At 39.9% G+C, this 11,306-nt stretch overlaps 1 non-coding gene across 1 annotated transcript; it reads right to left on the reverse strand.

Annotated features, from left to right (window-relative positions):
- Window positions 1-984: 984 nt before the first annotated feature.
- Window positions 985-1,092, reverse strand: LOC112804560 (small nucleolar RNA R71). Its single transcript, XR_003203171.1, has one exon. It is a non-coding gene; the product is annotated as a small nucleolar RNA R71 (small nucleolar RNA).
- Between the last annotated feature and the right edge of the window lie 10,214 nt (window positions 1,093-11,306).

The following is an 11,306-nucleotide window of genomic DNA, read 5'->3' on the forward strand; positions in this document are numbered from 1 at the left end:
ATTTTCAAATCAAATCTTTTTAAAATGTTTTTCAAATCATATTTTCTCAATCACATCTTTTTAAAACTAATCATATCTTCTTAACCACATCTTTTTCAAAATAGTTTTCAATCAAATCCTTTTGATTTCTAATTTCAAAATCTTTTTCAAAAATCACTTGATTTCTTTTCCATTTTCATTTTCGAAAATTAAGTAATGTTTTTCAAAAAAAAAAATGTTTTCAAATTTTCTACTTAATTTTCGAAAATCACTTCCCTCCTTCTCACATCCTTCTATTTATGGACTAACACTATCCCTTAATGCAAAATTCGAACTCCATCTTCTTTGATAAGTTCGAATTTTCTACTTCTGTCTTCTACTCTTCGTTTCTTCTGACACCTAAAGGAATCTCTATACTGTGACATAGAGGATTCCACATTTTCTTGTTCTCTTCTCTTTCTTATGAGCAGGAGCAAAGACAAAGGCATTCTTGTTGAGGCTGATCCAGAACCTTAAAGGACCTTGAAGAGAAAGCTCAGAGAAGCCAAAGCACAACTCTCTTTAGAGCACCTAACCGAATTCTTCAAAGAAGAAGAACACATGGCAGCCGAAAACAACAACAATGCCAACAATGCAAAGAAGGTGCTGGGTGACTTTACTGCACCTACTCCCGACTTCTATGGGAGAAGCATCTCTATCCCTGCCATTGGAGCAAACAACTTTGAGCTTAAGCCTCAATTAGTTTCTCTAATGCAACAGAATTGCAAGTTCCATGGACTTCCATTGGAAGATCCTCATCAGTTTTTAGCTGAATTCTTGCAAATCTGTGACACTGTTAAGACTAATGGGGTTGACCCTGAAGTCTACAGACTTATGCTATTCCCTTTTGCTGTAAGAGACAGAGCTAGAACATGGTTGGATTCTCAACCTAAAGAAAGCCTGGACTCTTGGGAAAAGCTAGTCAATGCCTTCTTGGCAAAGTTCTTTCCACCTCAAAAATTGAGTAAGCTTAGAGTGGAAGTCCAAACCTTCAGACAGAAGGAAGGAGAATCCCTCTATGAAGCTTGGGAAAGATACAAACAATTGATCAGAAAGTGTCCCACTGATATGCTTTCTGAATGGAGCATCATAGGTATTTTCTATGATGGTCTCTCTGAACTGTCCAAGATGTCTTTGGATAGTTCTTCTGGAGGCTCTCTTTATTTGAAGAAGACGCCTGCAGAAGCTCAAGAACTGATTGAAATGGTTGCAAATAACCAATTCATGTACACTTCTGAAAGAAATCCTGTGAACAATGGGACTAGTCAGAAGAAAGGAGTTCTTGAGATTGACACTCTGAATGCCATATTGGCTCAGAACAAAATATTGACTCAACAAGTCAATATGATTTCTCAAAGTCTGTCTGGAATGCAAAATGCACCAAGTAGTACTAAGGAAGCTTCATCTGAGGAAGAAGCTTATGATCCTGAGAACCCTTCAATGGAAGAGGTGAATTACATGGGAGAACCATATGGAAACACCTACAATCCTTCATGGAGGAATCATCCAAATCTTTCATGGAAGGATCAACAGAGACCTCAACAAGGTTTCAATAACAATAATGGTGGAAGAAACAGGTTTAGCAATAGCAAGCCCTTTCCATCATCTTCTCAGCAACAGACAGAGAGCTCTAAGCAGAATACCTCTGACTTAGCAACTATGGTCTTTGATCTAATCAAAACCACTCAAAGTTTCATGACTGAAACAAGGTCCTCCATCAGAAATTTGGAAGGACAAGTGGGTCAGCTGAGCAAGAAAATTACTGAACTCCCTCCAAGTACCCTCCCAAGCAATACTGAAGAAAATCCAAAAGGAGAGTGCAAGGCCATCAACATGGCCGAATTCTGGGAGGAAGAAGAGGCAGTGAACGCCATTGAGGAAGGCCTCACTGGACGTCCACTAGCCTCCAATGAGTTCCCCAATGAGGAACCATGAGAATCTGAGGCTCAAAATGAGACCATAGAGATTCCATTGGACTTACTTCTGCCATTCATGAGTTCTGATGAGTATTCTTTCTCTGAAGAGGATGAGTATGTCACTGAGGAGCAAGTTGCTAAATACCTTGGAGCAATCATGAAGCTAAATGACAAGTTATTTGGAAATGAGACTTGGGAGGATGAACCCCCTTTGCTCATCAAAGAACTGAATGACTTGTCTAGGCAGAAACTGCCTCAAAAGAGACAGGACCCTGGGAAGTTTTCAATACCTTGTACCATAGGCACCATGACCTTCAAGAAGGCCTTGTGTGACTTAGGGTCAAGTGTAAACCTCATGCCTCTCTCTGTAATGGAGAAGCTAGGGATCTTTGAGGTGCAAGCTGCAAAAATCTCACTAGAGATGGCAGACAACTCAAGAAAACAAGCCTATGGACTTGTAGAGGATGTTCTGGTTAAGGTTGAAGACCATTACATCCCTACTGATTTCATAGTCCTAGAGACTGGGAAGAGCATGGATGAATCCATCATCCTTGGCAGACCCTTCCTAGCCACAGCAAAGGCTGTGATTGATGTTGATAGAGGAGAGTTGATCATTCAAGTGAATGAAGAATCCTTGGTGTTTAAGGCTCAAGGATATCCCTCTGTCATCATGGAGAAGAAGCATGAAGAGCATCTCTCAAAACAGAGCCAAACAGAGCCCCCACAGTCAAACTCTAAGTTTGGTGTTGGGAGGCCACAACCAAACTCTAAGTTTGGTGTTGAACCCCCACATTCAAACTCTAAGTTTGGTGTTGGGAGGTTCCAACATGGCTCTGAGAATCTGTGAGGCTCCATGAGAGTCCTCTGTCAAGCTAATGACAATAAAGAAGCGCTTGTTAGGAGGCAACCCAATATTTTATAATTAACTATTTTCTTTTGTTATTTTATCTTTTTTTTGTAGGTTGATGATCATGAGAAGTCACAAAATTAATGAAAAAAGCAAAAACAGAATGAAAAACAGGAAGAAAAACAGCACACCCTGGAGGACGCACCCACTGGCGTTTAAACGCCAGTGAGGTTAGCTGTTGGGCGTTTAATGCCCAGTCTGGCACCATTCTGGGCGTTTAACGCCAGAAAGGGGCACCAGACTGGCGTTAAACGCCAGAGAAGGGCAAGAAGCTGGCGTTAAACGCCAGAAATGGGCACCAGCCCGGCGTTTAACGCCAGAAATGGCACAAAACGTGATTTTGCATGCCATTTGGTGCAGGGATGACTTTTCCTTGACACCTCAGGATCTGTGGACCCCACAGGATCCCCACCTACCCTACCACTCTCTCTCTTCTTCACCAATCACCTCAACACCTCTTCCCCAAAATCCCCTCACCTATCAAATCCCATCTTTCTCTTCACCACTCACATCCATCCTTCATAAAACCCCACCTACCCCACCATTCAAATTCAAACCACTTTCCCACCCAAACCCACCCTCAAATGGCCGAACATCCCTCTCCCCTCTCCTATATAAACCCTCCTTCACTCCTTCATTTTCACACACCTTAAACACCATTTCTCTCCCCTTTGGCCGAATACAAAGCCATTCCCTTTCTCCTCATTTCTTCTTCTTCTACTCTCTTCTTTCTTCTTTTGCTCGAGGACGAGCAAACATTTTAAGTTTGGTGTGGTAAAAGCATTGCTTTTTGTTTTTCCATAACCATTTATGGCATCCAAGGCCGGAGAAACCTCTAGAAAGAGGAAAGGGAAGGCAAAAGCTTCCACCTCCGAGTCATGGGAGATGGAGAGATTCATCTCAAGGGTGCATCAAGACCATTTCTATGAAGTTGTGGCCTTGAAGAAGGTGATCCCCGAGGTCCCTTTTTCACTCAAAAAGGGTGAATATCCGGAGATCCGACATGAGATCCGAAGAAGAGGTTGGGAAGTTCTTACCAACCCCATTCAACAAGTCAGAATCTTGATGGTTCAAGAGTTCTATGCCAATGCATGGATCACCAAGAACCATGACCAAAGTGTGAACCCGAATCCAAAGAATTATCTTACTATGGTTCGGGGGAAATACTTGGATTTTAGTCCGGAGAGCGTGAGGGTGGCGTTCAACTTGCCTATGATGCAAGGAGATGAACATCCTTACACTAGAAGGGTCAACTTTGATCAAAGGTTGGACCAAGTCCTCACAGTCATATGTGAAGAGGGCGCCCAATGGAAGAGAGATTCAAGAGGAAAGCCGGTTCAATTAAGAAGGCATGACCTCAAGCCCGTGGCTAGAGGATGGTTAGAGTTTATACAACGCTCAATCATTCCCACTAGCAACCGGTCCGAAGTTACCATAGACCGGGCTATCATGATCCATAGCATCATGATTGGAGAAGAAATAGAGGTTCATGAGGTTATAGCCCAAGAACTCTATAAGGTGGCGGACAAGTCCTCTACCTTGGCAAGGTTAGCCTTTCCTCATCTCATTTGTCACCTCTGTTATTCAGTTGGAGTTGACATAGAGGGAGACACCCCCATTGAGGAGGACAAGCCCATCACTAAGAAAAGAATGGAACACACAAGAGATCCCACTCATCATGAGATCCCTGAGATTCCTCAAGGGATGCACTTTCCTCCACAAAACTATTGGGAGCAATTAAACACCTCTCTAAGAGAGTTGAGTTCCAACATGGGACAACTAAGGGTGGAGCATCAAGAACACTCCATCATCCTTCATGAGATTAGAGAAGATCAAAGAACCATGAGGGAGGAGCAACAAAGACAAGGAAGAGACATTGAGGAGCTCAAGCACTCCATAGGATCTTCAAGAGGAAGAAAGAGCCGCCATCACTAAGGTGGACCCGTTCTTTGATTTCCTTGTTCTTTGTTCTTCTGTTTTTCGAATTTTATGCTTATGTTTATCCATGTTTGTGTCTTGTGATCATTAGTGTCTTAGTGTCTATGCCTTAAAGTTATGAATGTCCTATGAATCCATCACCTTTCTTAAATAAAAATGTGCTTAATTGATAAAAGAAAGAATTGCATGAATTTTGAATTTTATAACAGTTTAATTATTTTGATGTGGTGGCAATATTTTTGTTCTCTGAATGTATGCTTAAACAGTGCATATGTATCTTGAATTTGTGGTTTATGAATGTTGGCTCTTGAAAGAATGATGAAAAAGGGGACATGTTACTGAGGATCTGAAAAATCATAAAAATGATTCTTGAAGCAAGAAAAAGCTATGAAAAAAAAATCGAAAAAAAAAGAGAGAAAACGAAAAAAAAAGAGAGAAAAGAAAGAAAAATAAAGTTATGATCCAAGGCAATAAGAGTGTGCTTAAGAGCCCTGGACACCTCTAGTTGGGGACTCTAGCAAAGCTGAGTCACAATCTGAAAAGGTTCACCCAATTATGTGTCTGTGGCATGTATGTATCCGGTGGTAATACTGGAAGACAGAGTGCTTTGGGCCACAGCCAAGACTCAATAAGTAGCTATGTTCAAGAATCATCATACTTTACTAGGAGAATCAATAACACTATCTGGATTCTAAGTTCCTAAAGAAGCCAATCATTCTGAATTTCAAAGGATAGAGTGAGATGCCAAAACTATTCAGAGGCAAAAAGCTAAAAGCCCCGCTCATCTAATTAATACTGATCTTCACAGATGTTTTTGAGATTCATTGCATATTCTCTTCTTTTTATCCTATTTTGATTTTCAGTTGCTTGAGGACAAGCAACAATTTAAGTTTGGTGTTGTGATGAGCGGATAATTTGTACACTTTTTGGCATTGTTTTTAGTATGTTTTTAGTATAATCTAGTTAGTTTTTAGTATATTTTTATTAGTTTTTAGTTAAAATTCACTTTTCTGGACTTTACTATGAGTTTGTGTATTTTTCTGTGATTTCAGGTATTTTCTGGCTGAAATTGAGGGACCTGAGCAAAAATCTGATTCAGAGACTAAAAAGGACTGCAGATGCTGTTGGATTCTGACCTCCCTGCACTCGAAGTGGATTTTCTGGAGCTACAGAAGCCCAATTGGCGTGCTCTTAACGGCGTTGGAAAGTAGACATCCTGGGCTTTCCAGCAATATATGATAGTCCATACTTTGCCCAAGATTTGATGGCCCAAACCGGCGTTCAAAGTCACCTTCAAGATTTCCAGCGTTAAACGCCGGAACTGGCACCAAAATGGGAGTTAAACGCCCAAACTGGCACTAAAGCTGGCGTTTAACTCCAAGAAGAGTCTCTACACGAAAATGCTTTATTGCTCAGCCCAAGCACACACCAAGTGGGCCCGGAAGTGGATTTTTATGTCATTTACTCATCTCTGTACACCCTAGGCTACTAGTTTTCTATAAGTAGGACCTTTTACTATTGTATTAGAGAGCTTTTGATCATGTTTTTATGATTGAACCCTCATTGGGAGGCTGGCCATTCGGCCATGCCTAGACCTTGTTCTTATGTATTTTCAACGGTGGAGTTTCTACACACCATAGATTAAGGTGTGGAGCTCTGCTGTACCTCGAGTATTAATGCAATTACTATTGTTCTTCTATTCAATTCCGCTTGTTCTTGTTCTAAGATATCACTTGTTCTTCAACTTGATGAATGTGATGATCCGTGACACTCATCATCATTCTCACTTATGAACGTGTGACTGACAACCACCTCCGTTCTACCTTCGATTGGGTGAATATCTCTTGGATTCCTGATTGCACGATGCATGGTTGATCGCCTGACAATCGAGTGCTCGCCTGACAAACGAGCCAACCATTCCGTGAGATCAGAGTCTTCGTGGTATAGGCAAGAACTGATGGCGGCATTCAAGAGAATCCGGAAGGTCTAACCTTGTCTGTGGTATTCTGAGTAGGATTCAATGATTGAATGACTGTGACGTGCTTCAAACTCCTAGCAGGCGGGGCGTTAGTGACAGACGCAAAAGAATCGATGGATTCTATTCCGGTCTGACCGAGAACCGACAGCTGAATTCCGCGTGCTGTGACAGAGCATATGCAATCGTTTTCACTGAGAGGATGGGAGGTAGCCATTGACAACGGTGAAACCCTACACAAGCTTGCCATGGAAAGGAATAAGAAGGATTGGATGAAGACAGTAGGAAAGCAGAGAGATGGAAGGGAAGGCATCTTCATGCGCTTATCTGAAGTTCCTACCAATGAATTACATAAGTATCTCTATCTTTACCATTTTGTTATTTTCGTTCATCACCATTACCATTTGAGTTTGCCTGACTAAGATTTACAAGATGACCATAGCTTGCTTCAATACTAACAATCTCCGTGGGATCGACCCTTACTCGCGTAAGGTTTATAACTTGGACGACCCAGTGCACTTGCTGGTTAGTTGTGCGAAGTTGTGTAATGCCATGGTATTGAACACCAAGTTTTTGGGGTTCATGACCGGGGATTATGAGAGTTGTGAAAAGTATTGTTCACAATTTCGCGCACCACTTCGGTTGTTGCTTCAGCCTCTTGATTGCTTTATCATTCCCTCTTCACTACAAGTTGGTTTTCTGTTTTCCACGCTTATTTTTGGATTTGAAAAGTTTTGTTTGGTTTTGTGTTGGGAAACTTGAATCTTTTCTTTGCTGTCGTGCTTGATTGTCGCTGTGATGCATGTTTTGGCTCTGATTTGCTGATTCTTTTTTGCTAATTTTGAATAATGAACTGTTACTCTGTAAAAAAGGTTGCATCTTTTTTATGATTTCTGCGTGGTATGATAGTTTTCTTCTGTGGTTTTGCATGGATCATTTTTTGCCAGAATAGGATTTGAAATGGTGCTAGGGTTTTAGATCTTTAAGCCGTGCTTGTCGATTCTGATGTTCCTGCTTTTCGAGTTCTTGCCTTGTTACTGCCTCCAAAGGATGCTGCTGGACCTTGGTGTGGTCCTGAGATTTCCTTTCACTGTTGTACCTGTCTTCTATCATTCGTATGCTTTTATTTGAGTTATGTCCATACTTGTCCAAGCTGTTTGATTAGTAACCCATTTTCCTTTTTTTTCTCACTGTAGGACTAGTTGGCCCATGTCTTCTCACAAAGATATTGTTGAGATGTCTACAAAGGTCCCGGAGGGCATGTCTGATTGGCTGGATTCTCTTGTTCTGATGTGCGTCAGTGTGTTGATTCTGAGTACTGCATATGACTTAGAAGGCATCATAGGATCTGTGGAAATAGAGATCAGGAGAAGAATTACGAGTTGATAGTGCTTGACCTCAAGGAGAGGGTTAGCTTCCCTTCTTTGACAAAGGGAGAGTGGCCATTCTTCTATGCATATGATTACTTCTTTAGCCAACTGAATATCACCATTCCCTTTACTCCCTTTGAGACCGACTTGTTGTGGTCCTGTAATGTGGCTCCATCCCAACTCCATCCGAACTCGTGGGGTTTCATAAAGATCTTTCAGTTGTTGTGTCAAGAACTGGACGTCTGACCTTCTCAAACTCTTTTTCTTTACCTTTTTGTTTTGATAAAGCATGGGGAAGCTAAGAAGAAGGCTTCCTGGATTTCTTTCCAAGCTACCTAGGGGAAGAAAGTTTTTTCTATGTACGATGAGTCTTTTAGGGATTTTAAAAACTTCTATTTCAAGGTCCGAGCTGTTGAAGGAGCTCGGCCTTTCTTTTTAGACCAGAATAACGAGCCCACCTTCCCTTTATGCTGGCAAAAGAATGTGGTAGTGTCTAAGTATTCGTGGGAAATATTGGATGAGGTTGAACAGGCCTTTGTGCATGTGCTAGAGGGGAATTGGGGGGAACCTCCTCACCTTGACACCAAGAGGTTCTTGGGGGATCCTTTTCTTCTTCGAGCTAAATTAGGTAGTGGTCGACTTCTTTTTTGTTGATTTATCTTTTTCCTCCAGTTGTGACTTGACTTTGTTTGCTTCTTTTTCAGAGATGTTGAAGAATTCGGACTCTATGAAGGCCTTTAAAAAGGCCAGGAAAGCTACGGCTACCCAGAACATCTCGGCCAAGACTGCGGTGGAAAGCTCCTCTCAGGCTCCTCCTATGAAGCCAGCCTCAGGTGCTTCTGGGCCGAAGAAGGTTATCCCTACTCCTTAGGTCCGTGTGATTGATCCTTCCCAATCAATTTCTAGTGCTACCTTTGGCCCTCCTCCAAAGAGGCAGAGGACTGTTGAGCCCTTCAATTTGGATGCCCCTGATTTTGATGCTGTGGGGTTTGTGGATGTTTGGTTTTGTTCTTTCATCTGGTTTATTTCTCCCTTAATTTCTTCTTATGCATGTCCCAGTTCATCCATGATCTTTGATTGTGACTGAGTTTGATAAGGATGTTGTAGCGATAATTTTTCTTTTTATTTAAATGTATTAAATGATACGTGGATGTCAATGCAAATGAAAAGATAATAAGTAAATAAAGAAATCATGTATGTATTATTATGAAACCCAAAATACATTTTATCATCTTTCTTTGGAAGGTAAAACATTCAAATTGATACAACTAAATAATCACTCTAGTACAAATAATTTTATTGCTAGAAAGACTTTTCTTCTTACTATCAGTAAAATCTTCCTATATGATTTAACTCTTTTGCTAATTTTTTATAATAATTTTTGTATCTTGCTAGGTGATAACTTGCCCTCATCTTCTTGTACTTCTTTAGCTTTCTTCCTAGCATGACAAGTAACATCTCTGATACGCTTCATTAAAGTGGTGGTCCCTTACTCTATCTTTGAATACATTCTGCTTCATTTTTTTGTTGTGGCAAAATCTTCAAAAATTATTCTGTAGTTTTGCATTTTTACTCTCCAATAGGGTAATAAGATCATTGTCAACTCTCAACCTATAATTTTTATTCATTACATCTTGACGTAAAATTTCTATTTCAGCATTGCATAATTTCAAGGCTTGATCATTTTTCTTGCAATATTCAGTTTTCATGACCCTAACCTTTTCTCTCTACTCCGTTACTTCATTCATTGCTTTGTCTAGATGATGACTTAGATCAACCTTTTTTCTTTTTCAATGTTCGATAAGCATGGTTTCTTTATCTTCTAGCTGTCTAAAAGCATATTCATATCTATAGTCCACTTCTGCTTTATAATCTATAGGGTCATCAACGTGCGCATTAAAAGCTTAGGTCTAGTAATCATAGGAGACTTAAACTCTTTACATATATTAGCTTGTCAGTAGTGTCTAATATTAGTATACCAGATTTTATGCATCTAATATCTTTTCAATCAGCGATGATTTCTTTGATCTTACTTGTTATGTTAAAAAATCTGTATGTAAAATTCATATCAAAGAGACCATTAGTCATAGGGATGAACTGAAGAGAGCCTACTTGTCTTCTGACTAGTGTAGGAGCATAGCTAATGATACCCCAAGGACTAACAAGTAGAACCCAGAGTTTATTCCCGCAACAATAAATTGTATAAATTAAAGGAAACTATCTTGCGTGCCAAATAACATCCTGCATCCTTAAAAAAATTTACCCATTGGTTTTGAATTGCTGATTGATAGGGCCATCTTGCATTATTATATTCATATAAAAGATTCTTAAATCTAGTATACATATTACATTTGATGATGGGATATCCAAATTCTTCTAAGCCAACAAGATGATTGATCATCCAAGTGATGATCAATTGGGAGCATCTCCAAAATTTTTTCTTAGAGTGATGTTGACAATGGTTGAGCGATCTAAGGATTTTTGATAAAATAGCTAGACTTAGGTGTACGCTATGGTTATTTGTTCGAATAGCTTTATCACCTATCCATCTACTTGACCTCTAACTCTAAAAAATAGCATGAAACCATAGATAGTTAATGCGTACATTGTCAATCCCTTGTCATCATCAATGTGGCTCTATATATATTAGGAAAGAAAAATTGCATCAAATTTTGTCCATCCATCGTCTGATCGTCATATGATTTTCAAGCTTTTTGGTATGAATCCCCATAAGTCGTGATAGAGCCCGCTTAGGTGTCTTTTATTATTATAACAATAAATTTTGTCTTTAGGCACATTTTCTTTATTCAACAACTTGGAGTATTCTTCAATAGATGAAGTCAAATCAAACTGATTGAATGTGAAGCACTGATATGAGGGGTCCCAAAATTGGAGCGTAGCGCTTAGCAGTTGAGTATCAATAGGAATAAAGAGGAGATAAGGGATTTCTCCAAATTTTTCAACAAAATCTTGCCTTTTTATTTGACACAATATTTGCTTAAGAATTGTCAAATCATTCCACTCGAACTCATATTTTTCAATAAGCGGCAATGCAATTTCTATCCCAAGAGTTAGGTTGTCTCTTTTTTTTTTCTTTTTGTGTGCGCTCTGACAATTCTATGACTACTCTTTTTTCTTCAATGACTATATTAGTTGACCATAAATGTTATCCTTATCCGTGT

This window comes from Arachis hypogaea, chromosome 5 (assembly GCF_003086295.3).
Source record: "Arachis hypogaea cultivar Tifrunner chromosome 5, arahy.Tifrunner.gnm2.J5K5, whole genome shotgun sequence".
Classification (NCBI taxonomy): Eukaryota; Viridiplantae; Streptophyta; class Magnoliopsida; order Fabales; family Fabaceae; genus Arachis; species Arachis hypogaea.